This window comes from Phasianus colchicus, chromosome 7 (assembly GCF_987193195.1).
Source record: "Phasianus colchicus chromosome 7, bPhaCol1.hap1.1, whole genome shotgun sequence".
Lineage (NCBI taxonomy): Eukaryota > Metazoa > Chordata > Aves > Galliformes > Phasianidae > Phasianus > Phasianus colchicus.
In genome coordinates this window covers 20512646-20526692 of record NC_143442.1, presented here as the reverse complement: position 1 = coordinate 20526692, position 14047 = coordinate 20512646, and the positions used below count along the sequence as shown (strand labels likewise).

At 43.4% G+C, this 14047-nt stretch overlaps 1 protein-coding gene across 3 annotated transcripts in view; it reads left to right on the top strand.

The window, feature by feature from the left end:
• The window catches only part of WIPF1 (WAS/WASL interacting protein family member 1), a 47880-nt gene that overhangs the window by 3609 nt on the left and 30224 nt on the right, over positions 1-14047 (top strand). The window contains exon 1 of one of the 3 annotated variants that reach the window (XM_031599444.2): positions 9033-12826. The exons of the other annotated variants lie outside the window; for them this stretch is intronic. The gene's annotated coding sequence lies outside the window, so the exon portion shown is untranslated. Of the gene's footprint in view, positions 1-9032; positions 12827-14047 lie in introns of those variants that run through there. 3 annotated transcript variants of the gene reach the window in all.

The following is a 14047-nucleotide window of genomic DNA, read 5'->3' as shown; positions in this document are numbered from 1 at the left end:
AATCATCTACATTTGGATCCAATCACACCTAAGTATGCTTTGGAGTTAAAATGTTTCACTTGGTACCTTAAACTACTGCTGTTGCAGAAGCAAAGTTCCCAGTGTTCAAGCTGCTTCTGTGGCACCCATGGTCTTTGCTCCCTCCTGCCACTTCCCTCCCAGGGCTGAGCCTGAGTGAGCAGCACTCCTGGCTTCTGAGCATGTGTTCCCAGAGGGACCTGCTCTGAACTGTTAGCATCTCTTCTGCTACAGAAACTAAAGGGAGCTCTTTAATGGGAAGAAATACAGAGGCTAAGATAAATGCTCATAGCAGCTTCAGCAAGTCCTAAATAGCTTGTGTACGTTTCCCTTGCGATAATGTCAGGCAGTGGGGTGATTCCCTCTTCCTGCTCCTCCTTAATGTTTTTGGTGAATACTGTGTTTGAATACTGAGATCTGTTGCTGTGAGGAACAGGCAGAGTGGAGCAGACTGCTGTCCCCCAGAGCGTATGGGCTAACTGGTCTCAGAACATCCAAAAATGGCCTTGAAGTGTGAATAAAGGCTTCTAAGAGCAGTGAGCAGAGAAGCACAGTGTGGGGAAATGGCTTTGCCTGAAGTCTTATAGCAGCAGGTCAGTAATAGTGCTGGGAAAGGATCAGAAGTCTCCTGACTAGTCGGCTGGTGCCATTGCAGCTAAAAGATGTCATATTTAACAGAAAGGCTTCTTGCCCTATGCAGCTGCTTTCAGATCACTCAACAGAATAGCAAGCCCCCAAAACATATATGTGTGTGTACATATATATATATTCAATCTGTCACTTAGAGGGATTTTTATTCTAATAATTAATTAAATTTTCTCAGGCAACACTGAGAACATGAGGTCTGGAAAAGAATTTATGAAATAAAGACAAGAGCTGCAAAGGACATTTTTAGAAAGTGATGTTATTCCCAGTTTGCTGCATAACAATTAATCTCTTATTTTTAAGAGAGGATGAGAGCAGAGCAAGCTGTATGCCAAATTCAAGTTTGAATCTCTCGTCATTTAAAAAAATAAATCACTTGAAGAAAGATTGTTGGTTTTGTTTTTCTAACATGGAAGCTGAAGAAGCAGATAGGCATTTTAGAGTATGATAGAAGGCGTTAAGCAGTGAGTTAACTGCATCTGTGTTTCAAATCCAAATGCTACGAACAAGGCGCCATTCAGATCTTCAGTTATAAGATTTATGCTGAATTCATTATGCTGGGTTTGAATTCTGTTGGGAGAAAAGAAAGGGAATCATAGGAGATCTGTTAAAAGTCCCTTTTCCCATTCTGCTAGCTTGTTTTTGAAGAGATGAAGCAGGGTTCTCCTTTTCCATCTCCCTGTATTTGTCTAGCACTTACGCAGGTCGTCTGCTAATTATTAGCAGCTGTGAAGCTATTGAGTTACATAAGTATAGCTAGCAGTCAGCAGAGCCTTGCATCATTCTGCAGATCCGTTCACTGCAACAACAGATAGGTTTTGTAACTTGCTTGACTCGGGTATCAAACTATTCAAGAGAGCATCAGCAGGCACGGGAGGTCGGGAAATCCTTTAAGTCATAGAAATGAGGTACAATAATATGCTGTTGTGTTGTCACAGCAGCGTGCTGTGCAGCTAGCACGTGTGTTGTTGGCAGGCTGTGAGGAGGGCTGTGTTGGGCTGATCCCTGACAGCTGAGCTGCCAGCTGCACAAAGCAGGATTGTCTGGGCCAGGAGATGGGCAGTAGGAGCAGAGCAGGTGTGGGGGCTTTGGGGCATGTCACAGGTTAGCCATGCTCTGATGTGGCTGCATACAGCAAGCTGTCCTCCGTGTTAGAGAAGGCTTCTTTACACTGGGAGTGTGCACAGCTGGCAATCTGAGGTCTCTTGGCCATGGAACTGTCTCTGTGAAGGAGAGTGTGTTGGTGTGGGTGGCCCGAGGCTGGCAGAGCTGGGTTCTGCCTTTGGGTTTGTAACGCTGTCAGCACAACATGGGATTTGGTTAGCAGCATGAGTTCCTTTCCACAGAACCTTCAGGGAATACAGAAGACTTAATCCACTGCACTTCTGGGCATTAAGTCACAGACTGTGTAATGAGCTCTCTGATCCAGGCTTTGATTTTTTTGTTTTCAGATTGCTTGTGTCTTGTTCTCTGCTTTGCTGCTTGAAAGACCTGTGTAGGCAAGAAACTGTAAAATGGTGAATGCAGTGATATCAAATCTGCAAAACATGCTATTTTTACTGTACTTATTCTCTGGAATAAAAATGGTAAAATGAGTTCCAGGAAATAGGGTGTCCCTCCAGACTCTGGTCTCTGGTAGCGGCTCGGATCTGTTCCCTGGAATGAGAAAGCAATGGAAGAGTTTGGAGCTTCCATTCTCTTCTTTTATTTATTTAAGCAGCAATGTGAACAGTGAAGTCTGAGATTCACTGCCCTAAATCGGTGGTTTCTCCCCACCTCTGCTGTGAGAACAGTGGATAGGGCCTCATGAGCTCATGGTCTGGCAGCCTCTGAGTTACACCGGGTGATCAGCGTAGCCCTCAGGTCTGCAGCAGCCTGAGGCAGCACTGCGGGGCCCCAGGACACTGGTGCCAACTGGGATTGTCCTTGTACAAGCAGCTTGTGCAGAATGGTGCCTGACTTGCAACTAGCATCAGCTAGGTCACTTTTATATTGCTATAGGTGATTAAAGGGAAGGATTTCCTTGGAGGAAGAGGAGGAATTGGTTACTCTCTCCCCCTGCCTCCTACCTAGGAAATGGTTCTTAGAAAACAGCTAGTATTCTTTACTTACTGTGTGGAAACCCTTTTGCATCAGCCAGGCAGTACTAAGTTCTGCAGTCCTCCGTTTCCCCATCTCATCGATCCTCCCACAGCAGTCACTTTAGTCACTGCTCTCCTCAGGTCATGATTTGCCTAGCACATGAACAGCCTTAGTTGTGGCATTTCCTAAAGGTCATCCTCTCCTAGCAGCTGCCTTCAGTTTGCATGACCCGTGGCTTTCTTGTTAGCCTCAGCTCCTGGGCCCTTAGCAGGCTCTCTAACTTCTGCCTCATCCCAGCTTTGGCTTTTTGCAGTGGAGTGTCTCCTGTTCTGTTCTGAGATGTCCTGCATCTCCAGCAATCTGTGCAAGAGCAAGGAAGCTCTTGCACATTGCCCCACAGAACTTCAAGCATGCTGGGTACAAGCTGAACTTCATCTCAGCCCCTACCAAGCCTGTTCGCATTGTAACTGTTACAGACTGGGGCAGATTGCTTTTACAAAGCACTTTACTGTTATCTGAGAGCCTTCTCTGGACAAATGTTTGTTTGTTTTGTATTTCCATGCAGGGAAAGACAGAGTATTTTCTTCCTTACTTTCACATTTGAAGTTACTTGAAGGAGTTTTTAAAGGAAGTACCGAATGTAAACTATAAAGGGTGTTCTGTGTATGTTGCAAGTAAACAAAGCCCTTGGTCATGCACATAGTGAGTTTGTATGACTCCATGTATTGACCTTTTTTCTCTGCATCTCCATTCAGTTACATGCTCCATGGTGTTTGTTATAGTTGTACATCTTGCCTTAGATTCAGGACTTCTGAGATAGGGATGCATTTTACAGAACATTAAAAAAATGCATTTTCTATTCTAGTAGGATGAAATAAAATTTAAATGATAGCAATATCCTGGGAAGGAATATATGCAAGTGTGTCAGTGTTAGAGAATATAGTTCATCTGAGGCCACAGAGGTAGCACCTAGCAGAGTATCACCTGCTCTGTCTGCAGGTTACACTTTCAAGCCACCCCAGACTGATACTACTTTGAAAGTGAGAGTAAGGTATTCCTTAAGCATTCAACTTTTCTTGATAGCAGCTGTGGTGTCGTACTGGAACCAGAAAATCTAAATGGAGTCTGTCCCAAAGCTTTGTGTAATACTAGAGAGCAGCAAGCTACAAGGAAATAATCCTCCTATGGACTTTCCTACTGGATTTTCAGGTGCAGGTTCTGCTTTTGTTCTAAATATATGGTTTAGGGCATTCTTCAGTTCCAGGGTTGTTTTAGAAGTACTATGAATGCTTAATTGAAACAGATAATGTGGAATTTTGAGATTTAAGTTTCAATTCTCTAAATGCTCTTCAAAGTGAAGAATCTTATTCTGAAAAGTTACTGCATGCTTACTCTTACTTGCCTTCTTACGAGAATGCAGAGCAATACTTACTTCCTCATCTTTTGGTTTTGCTTTTCCTAGCAATCTTTGCAGGCTTGATATCTCCAAGACTTACAGTAGCTTACTCTTTTCCATTCGTGCATATGTTTGTGTGTGTTGATTGGAGTTGGCGGAAGACATTAGCTGCTATAGGGAACTAGAAAATGGAATATTCCATAACTGACAAACTGGACAAGTTCCTCCCTAATTCTTCTAAAATGTGCCAGTTGTTTAGCAGAACACCCCTGATAATGCAAGTGAATTGCAGGGTAAAAGCCAGTTGGATGTCATCATGCACAGTACTTAAATGAGAACACTAAGGGACATTGTGCTTCCAGGGGAAAGAACTGTCGTTGTCTTCTGCTTTTTGGTACTTCAAAAGTTTGCCAGAAAAGTTTCCTCTTAGGAGCAATAACAGAGTTTACAGTTGCTCACAATAAAAGTGGTATAACACCGCTCTTTGCTTAGGCTGGGAGCTTTTATTCCTCTTGCAAGCCTGTTTGCGCACTGTCTGTTTGCTAATCAGTGAGACTGATTAGGCATTAAAGAACTCGTGGTTGTGATGCTGTATACTATGGTGTTTTAACAGCTCCCAAGGCCTTCACTGTCAGCTATGCACAGAAGCAGATAAAAACACAATGGAAAAACCCTGCAAGAAGGGAAAGTAAAAAGAACATAGTGTATTTTTACCTTCTTCCTTTTATCTAGAGATAAGGAAGTGTCCCACTGCCATTTCATTGCTAAGCTTGACTCTGTGCCCTAGGAAGTGAGGAGAGACCAAAAAACCCCACCAGTGAACTTGTGAAATGGCAGGCAGTGGCACTCCTTGGTCCCGTCGTGTCCTTGTTATGATGTGAGGTCACTGCAGGATGGACAGGACCATTGGGACAGGACTGCCCTTGGCAGCATCAGGGCACCTCTTCCCTGGGCTCCACAGGCTGTTGTCCCTGACGCATGTGTGTGGTGCTGCTCCCTCTGGCTGGTGTGGCTGCTTAGTTTTGGAAATCAGGATAACTTTTCCTGCTGCAAAGCTCCTGCAGCCTCAACATCTTTCTTCTAAGGGCTTGGGCTATCGCTGTGGTGTATGACTGTTTGGAGGGGGGAAACTGCAATCTGCAGACACATTTGATGCAATGCACCTCAGCTCTATCCAGTAAAGTTTTCATCATTTATAGTCTCACTTCTCTGTATTTAGTTCTGGCACATTCAGGTCCTGATTCTTTTGTTTCTCAATAGAGCATATGATACTGGTAGCACTGGAGTTTTCTGTAATGCACACCAGTGCAGGATCTCCAACCCTGTCACTAGGGAATCCTGCCTGATGTAAAATTAGGGACCTTTTTTTTAACTATTCTTAAAAATATAATTATGGAAGTAGTTAAGAGTGTTCAAAGGTCTCCAAAACCAGCATTCCCAAGAGCACTGCAGTATACTAGCTTTCTCATTAAAAGTCAGAACTGTCCCAGTTAGCAGCAAAAGGCCTGAAGTTAAATATGTCACAAAGTTTACCTAGCTCCAAACTGCTAACAGTGGAACCTGAAGCAGGAGCAAACAGCCTGTGTAACAGCTGCCATAGCCAAGCCCCTGCTGGCATCACGGGAGGTGGCTGCAGCAGCACCTTCGGGCTCACACAGCGTGCCATGGTGCACAGCATCACCTCCCTGTGCTGCCTGATGCTCCTGCTCTGTGACAGGCTGGCTCTGCTGGGACGTGGCCCACAGGCAGGTGGCTTTACCAGAATGACTAGAAGTGATTAAAAATGCAGTTATAGCCTCCTGTGGGATTTCTGCTGTTTCAAGCCAGAGCACTAAACTGCTTGTCCCTGCTTTTACTCTCAGCTAGTGAAACTGGGAGCTTGTCCTGATCTCCATGGTCAGGGCTTCAGAAACCCAGCTTATCTCAACATGGTGAGCTGTGAGGAGAGCTGGCACCCCCATACCTGCTGTGAGACAGGGGGGCTGCTTTATGTCTGGTCAGTACAGCCTCCTGACAGCAGCTGGGCCATAGCAGTATAGGGAGACCAGTTTCTAGATCAGCAATTTATTTCTAAGCCTGGTGAGTTGGAAATAGACATCACTGTTTTTTGTTAGTTTCTGTGTAGTGTAATTGCACGATATCAATATTGATAATCAATAGGATTACATCAATAGGAGCAACTTCAGACTGGAAGGCACCGTGGAGCGGCTGGGTGATGGACTTGATGCTGCACCCTGATGGCTCCAAGATCACTGGGCACAGTGAGCTCTCCTGGATGCAGCCTCTGCAACTGCCCATTGCATGTAAGTGAGGGGCAGCAGCAGCGCTCGCTTTCCTGAGCAAGCAGGGAGCTTCAGATTCAAGGCTCGTCTCTGTGTGCCTCGCATGGAGTCTGAAATTCCCTGTTAGCTTAGCTAGTGCTCTACTCATTCATAGTGATAAACTCCACTATTTCCTGGGGATAGCACAGATAGTTAACTGAGATTATGGCAGTGCGTATATGCATTCATAAATTGAGCCCTTTCTCCTGTTTATTCTTGGGACAATATTCTTTTTGGATGAATGTTAATGAAAGGAAAATCCATGATCCCATCTTGTATGTGATGTGGTCTGGTTCTCCTTACTCGGGCACACCTCTGGTCAGTATGGAGCTGCTGGCACTTGGACCTGTGCGAAGAGTAACAAGTCTCATCCACTACACAGCAGAGGAGCTGGGTACTGTTTTATAATCACCCAGCAAGTATGTACAGCCCTGATCTGTGTCTATATTTGGCATCTAAAGTCTTCTGATGTGGAAAATACCGCCCATGGGAAAAATGTGAAAAATGGACTAAAGTTCCTGCTCGTGAGGACTTACTTAAAAAACAAACAACAAAACAAAGAAACAGGCATGAGCTTTGGGTAGGATGCTGCTACTATAACGTTGTATGCAGGTCTTTACTCCACTGAAATAATGCCAGTAAGTACTCCTGTATTAGCCTGCTATTTGTCAGCTCCCTTTCTATTTTGTAGGTAATAACAAATTTTCAGTGCTTCTATTATGAGCATTCCAAATGTAAAGGAGGAAATAAAGGAGATGAAAGTAGTAGACTTCTTTCAAAAATGAAACTAGTTGCTTGGTTTTCATAATTGTATGTGTTGAACAGATGATGGAGAAAAAAGGGTCTTGATTTACAATTAAAAATAGTAGGCAAAATCCCCCTAAAAAAAAAAATGATAAGAATTCAGAATTTAATAGCAATTTTTTGCAAAATAATGTTTTAATTGTCATGCATCTTAATAATCTTCAATTTATAGTTTAAGCTCCAATTCATGTAGGCACCTTGTAGGCTACAGACATTAAATGCTTTCCACAGAGAGGTTCCCCACTTGAAGAGAAAATGTAGACTTGGTACGGAAGTAACACTTTGAGAGTGTATGGCCATGACAGGTGGAAACCTGGTCTCATCAAAAAATGCTGTTTCTGTAGCTTTAAAATGTGTGGCTGTTGTAGTAGATCATTATTTCTAAAGTGCAGATTTATTTTGCTTTGTTCCCCTGTGTGTGTGTGTGTGTGTGCAAATGCTGATGGGAAGTTGAGTATAAAGTATTACTCAATTTAGCTGTGGTTTTTAAAACAGTATTTTCTACTGAAATAACCAAGTATATAAAAACTCTTCATCATATGGTTCATACCTGAAGCTTCATAAACTTTGAAATTCATGTTAATAGCTAAAGACAAATTGCTCAATAATAAACCATCGTAACAGTGCTCATATATTGAAAGAGATAATTAGACAGTAGGCATGCCTCTGGTGAGGTGTAATACGTTGTTCTGGAAAAATGGCTAGGCATCTTTTACTGGGCAAGAATTGTTGAAAATACTCTTTGGAAAGACTGCAAATGTTTTCTGTTTGTGTGTCTGTTGTGTAATCTTGTTCTTTGATCAAGTCTAAGGGAAACCATGTCTCAAGGTTATTGTGTAAAAAGGCCACAAACTGAGAAATGAGGTATTATGTGAAATCGAGTATTACAAGCAGCCAGCAGTAATGTTCCTTTTCATAGAAGTTTGCTTTTTGTTTTTGTTCCTGTGAACAAACTAATTGTTTGAATTCTCTGTAGTGATATGATGAAACTTCTACGAAATAGTTATCTTCTTACAATGTATCTTGTGATTGCCTTATCCTAATTAAGGAAGCAGAGTAGGACTCTTCCTCAGGAGTCCATTAATATCAGTACTGCCAGGGGCACTGGGAGCCGGACGAGCAAATCACTCTGAGAGCACAGTTTGTCAATTCAGGAGTTCTCACTCAAGTCAAGAAATTAGTAGGCGTTTCTAGGCATGTTGTGTTTTCTTACTAATGGCTTTTATTTACGTGGCTGTCTTCTGAAAGGATAACCTGTGACAAGCAAGGACAATAGCTGAATACATAATATCTCTCATACACAGCTGTTAGTTTTGTGTAGACTTGAGAACAAGAGCAGAAAAAATAATTCAGAATTTTCCTACTTTTTCAGATTCCTCTTCAAAATTGCTAATACATCAACATAGGGAAGCATTGTTCTTGGTTAGTTTGTTACATGGTAATGGCATTTTAATACCTAAAATGACAGCTGAAATCAGATTTTGGGTGTGAGAAGAGAGAATCTTTTCTAAGACTGTTCCGTATGGCAGTAGGCAAAGAGGAGAATCCACTTAAAAAGTAAATGCTTAAAGAAAAGTAGAATAATTTCTAATTGTGCTACTAGTTTGCTTGCCTAGGTGTAATGGTCACAAAAACCCAATACCCTAGCAGGTTGGAAACCTATGAAGATTACACTGGAATTACGCTGGATAACGCTTTTTTCTTCTATTCAGGAGAAGGGAATTTCGTTACATTGTGGTTTTTGTCCCAGAGTTGTTGTTTCTGGTTTTAGACAGGACGGGAGCAATGTGAAAAGCCTTCATCTTCTCCACAGACAGCTATGGAGGAGAGAAGTTTTGGCTGTAAGACTTTGTTCATGTCCTAGATGAAGGTCAAGATGGAGTCTGTTTTTTTTTAAATCTGGTAAGATTCCTCCATCATTGTTACCTCCAAGGAACGTGTTAATATTCCATAGTTCTGAAGAGGCATAGTGGGCACCATTAAATATTTACATCTCTTCGCGAAGTCACGCTGATGCCACCAGGATAGCGAGCTCTATATCACACATGCTCTAATTCACCCCAAACACCCACTGTTTACTAATCTTCAGCCCCCGTCTGTGCTGATAATGAGGAAGAGGAAATGGAAACAGCAGGGATTACATGCTACTGAGAAGTCCCAGTTTCCATGCCTGGTTGTAATTCTTTCAACAAACTCTTGCTGACTGTGCTCCTGCTTTGAAGTTTGAACACCTCTGTGTTACTGCTGAGCTTTTGTGATTTGGCAAGCAGATTTGGGATTTTTTGTAGTTGTTTTAGTAGCTCCGTATGACTATGTACTCTTGTGCTCGCAGGTGTTATGCCCGCTCGAGGTCAGGAGCAGTACAGATTGTATTGGCCAGTCACTGGGACGTTAATAGCTTGTATTTGCTGGTGACAGGTACCAGATGGAAAACATTCTTCACAGTTATCTACTGTTGTGTGTGTGTACAGATATGGCCACATCAGTGAGAGAGGTGAGATTCCGTATAACAAATAGCGCCCATTTTTGTAAGGCCAGTAATGTGTATGAGTTTGAATTGTGGTGTTCAGCATGCTCCATTAGTTTGTATCACCTGGACAAGAGTCATCAAATGTGCTGAGATGTAGCTATGCATATTTCTAATCTAAACCCAAAACCTCAGAGCCCATGGTTGCTTTCTAAACCCCATAGCTGGCACAGGACAGTAAATTACCTATGTAAAAGGCCCTACAGCCACAACCATTAACATCCTGGTGTAGTTCATCTGTCAGGCCACTGTGCAACTTACTATTGCTGCTGGGGTGGTCCTCTTTGGTAAATCAAACACTGTTTGATTCAGTCACAAGTGATGGGGAGTCAATTTAGAGCCTTGAAAGCAACTTTTGCCATTTATGTTACAGGCACATTTTCATTAGTCACCCAGGTGTGTGAAAGGAAGAGGTTCAGGTGGGCTTTCCTCTCAGAAGATTAAGTGGTTTTGTCTTGTGTGTACATGAAGTGTGATCCCGCATCAGTTACAAGCAATTGGCTTACCACCTAATATAGCTACCAAAAATCCCAGAGGAGCTACAGTGCTCCAAAAGGTGCCAGTCAACAGATTGCTCATCTGTGACAAGGACAGGGAAGTAAATGGCCGATGAATAGAGGACTTCAGATGCCTCCCTTCCTGTTGCAGTGTTCAGCAGTCAGAGCTGACAGATCCTTTGGAGTCCCTGGTGGTCCAGGCACTGAGAAGCTTACCAGAACAGGCCTTGTGGGGGCTGTGTGGGCTTGGCGAGTTGCCCAGGTGTCACACATCTGCTGTGTGCAGCCCCTGTGGAGGCCATGGAGCCATGCTGAAGAGCTCTGGCTGAGGTGATCTTGGAGGACTCTTTGGGCATGGCTTAAAAAGGAGGTGGCTAGGAGTTGCTCACTGAGAAAGTGCATTCCCTGCATCTCGAACAATGTGGAGGGGGTATCCAGGGCTATATTTCCCCCATCAGAGGCTCCAAGCACTGCTCTGGCATGGTGCAGTATATGTCATGATCCTCATGCAGCGTTAACAAGTTAAAAGTGATTTTGTAAACATAGCCCCTTGAATAAAGGAGCAATAAACTCTCTTGTCAGTGACAACTGTTAGCCCAGAAGCTGCTGGGCGAGCAGCTGAAGGCAAGTACAATGAAGCAGTGTGTTGTGAACAAACACAGCAACTTCCTGAACTCTTCAACTTCCCCTCTGTGCCTCTGAAGCCTAGGGTCTGGCATATAATAGCTCTGAGTGCTCAGTGCCAGAAAGTGCTTAAGCTGCATGCATCTCACAGTGGTCTCAAGTGTCTTGCAGTGTAAATAATACCCTCATCTCTCTTTGGCCAGTTGGCCCAAAGTTGTAAAGTTGGGGCAGAGCAGGTGCATCTGTAGACACATCTGTACATGCACTCGGGCTGTAACCACGGGAGCTCAGAGGTGCATGCACAAGTAGGCGAAGTGTCACATGGGAGCACCCATCTCGTGGAGTAGTCCTTCTTTCACTTGTGTATTTCCTTTTGTGAGAGTTTTCCCTGCATATCTGCATTTAAAATACATGTCATTTATTAGGCAGATGTGATTTGTGCAATATGTAGCTGCAGTAGGTCCTTAAACTTGAGATGCTTGTACTGGAAAACCTTGTTATGCTAGACAGATATTCTCCTTTCTGGAGTTCGCCCCTCCACGTTCATCTGTATCTTCTATGGTATCTGTCAGCTTGTAAGGAAGTTGGGGTTGTCGATGGTTGTTGTAGCACAAGTGCAGATCTTGGCAGCCTGTGAAGTCCCACTGCGTGTTGCTGTCTCTTTGCTGCAGCTTGCTCCTCCCACCTCTCTGTGGGGAGGAGGATTCCTGCAAGCTGTTCCCTCTCATTTTCCATCAGAACTAGTCACGTTAACCACACATAAAAGGAATTGGAGCTCACATGACTTGTTTGGCTGAAGCAATAAGCCTATGGAGAGTGGGCCAGGAGGTGAACACTGGTTGATGGTCACCAGAGGCTGCTCACAACAACCAGGTCTTCATCTGATGCAGTTGAATTTAGAAGATGACAATTTTCAGTGGGAATCTCATCACGTACTTAGAAATTGCGTAAAATGCACCAAACAGCATGCACAGAAGTATCCTGTGTTGGTTTGCTCTGGGCTTCTCTGTGTAAGCTGTGGGTTTGTGTTGTAGCCTGGTAGCGTTGCAGCCAGTTTTGTGCCAGCAGTTGTTCCCTGCTGACTGGCAGTGATGATTCCAGGGATTAAAAAAGAAAAATCAAAGAGTCTTAATTTCTGAAGGCTAGGCAGTTCCTTGATCTGCTTCATCTGCTAAAATACCAGCTATTGACTAACTCTGTAAATGTACTCATCTGATCCATGAGTTTACCACCCATCTTTTCATGACCTATGTTCAGGTCCATTTGTCTCCTCCTTAGATGACAATATGTGGATACATACTGCTGAGAAGAGAATCTTTGCTCTTCTGAAGTCATAAACCCTTTCCCATAGGACTGAAACTCCTATGAAAATTGTTTGCGGGTTGTAATGAAAAATATTTCTAAAAATTTATACTGACTGCAACTATTCAAAGTAGATACATCAATACTTTACCCACTTGACAGCCTGGTAGATGAATGCCTTGGACTAAAATTTCCCATGCATTCAGCATAATTACATTCTCTATTGTTGCGTGTTTTTTCCTCTTTAAAAAGAGAGAGGTGGGAGTTGAACGTACTGTAATAGAATCACATTTAGGATTTGGTGTTAATACACAGAACTAGTACAAAAAGGGCCATTGAGTCGTGTAGTGACTCAGAAGGAAACGGAGGAGGGCTCTTTCTGCATATGTAGAAATGTCAATGGTTCGGCACTGACATGTCATGGGAGCAGAAGTCTTTTAAGCACGCTGTAGGAGACGACTTCTTCATTGGGTTTTAAAAAGTAAATGAAGCAAGTCTAGCAAGGTGCGGTGAGGAAGCGTAGGGTCATGTGCTGCTCTACAGGAAACGAGATCGAAGCGACTGGGGAAGTTCAGAGCTCTGTGACCTCCACCAAATTCAAATGGCACAGGTTAGTCGTTTTAAAATGCCCTTTAACCATCCTAAGGGGGGGGGGGTCCACGTGTGGATTTTCACTGTTTTGGTGGAGTGGGGAGCTAAGAAGCGGTTAGCAAGGCACTGGTGTTAGCAGCTGGCGGGCAAGGTGGACTTTGCAGCAGGGCCTTACACAGGCAAAAATAGGAAGAAGGTTTTCTGTGAGTTTGTGAGAAGTTGGGAGCCTGCCTTGCTATTTGATGGCAGCATGGAGCTGAATCCTCGTAGAAATACAAAGAATCTCTCTGGCTTTTCCAAGTTTTCGAGGTAATCAACAGATGACTGGTTGTTTCGTTTATTTTTTTAACAGGTTAATATTTTTCATTATAGCAGGAACTTGGGTCATTTTGGCTGGTAGTGAGTTTATAGCTGTTGTATTTGATATTATTGATGTATTCTCTTTTTAAAGCTTTTTTTCATTCTTTGTGATATCTGTTGAGGAGGTTTATCTCAGCCCTGTTGTGCTGGAAGCTTTTTGGCCTGGGAGCCCCCTGTGTTGGGCAGAAAATGGCACTGGTTTGTTGCTGCAGCACTTGGAACACTCACGGCGAGCACATTCGGAGGGATGTGCTTTTGTACCCTATGTAGAAATGTATTCATTGTTTTTAATTATTACTGAAAAAATGTGATTAATTAAAATTGCTGAGCATGAAATTGAAGTGAAAGTTTAAAAGCAGATAAACTTACTGATGACAAATTACAGAGTATTTTAGTAGTACTTTACAGAGTTTGAAATAAACCTCGCGGTGGAGGTTTAGCTAAGTTTACTACGCAGCTCTTCATCTTTATCATGCTAATGGGGGAGATCCCTGGAAATGAATGAAAGAAGGAAATCTTTCCTCCTATAAACTTCAGCAAAAACACTGTCCTTCATCCTATGAGGCTGGTTAGACCAGGTGGTGCTGGCTTTCATGGGCACTATAGCAATGATCATAAGATGGGTTGAGTCCCACAAGTGAGAACCCCCACCCAGCCCAGCGCAGGTGCACGTGCTCCTGGCAGAGTGTGGGGGTGGAGGAAGTGGCACAGGATGTGCACGTAGCCCTCATCAGGGACAAGGATGCTCTTACTTGGAAATAGCAGGGCCTGGTGTCTGGGCAGCCTCGTGGACCTTACTGTTAAGTTTTGAGCTTTGGAGTTTTGCAAGCAGCAGTCTCTGGCCTTTGCTGGGCCCCTCTGCTTCTGTGAACCTAGCATG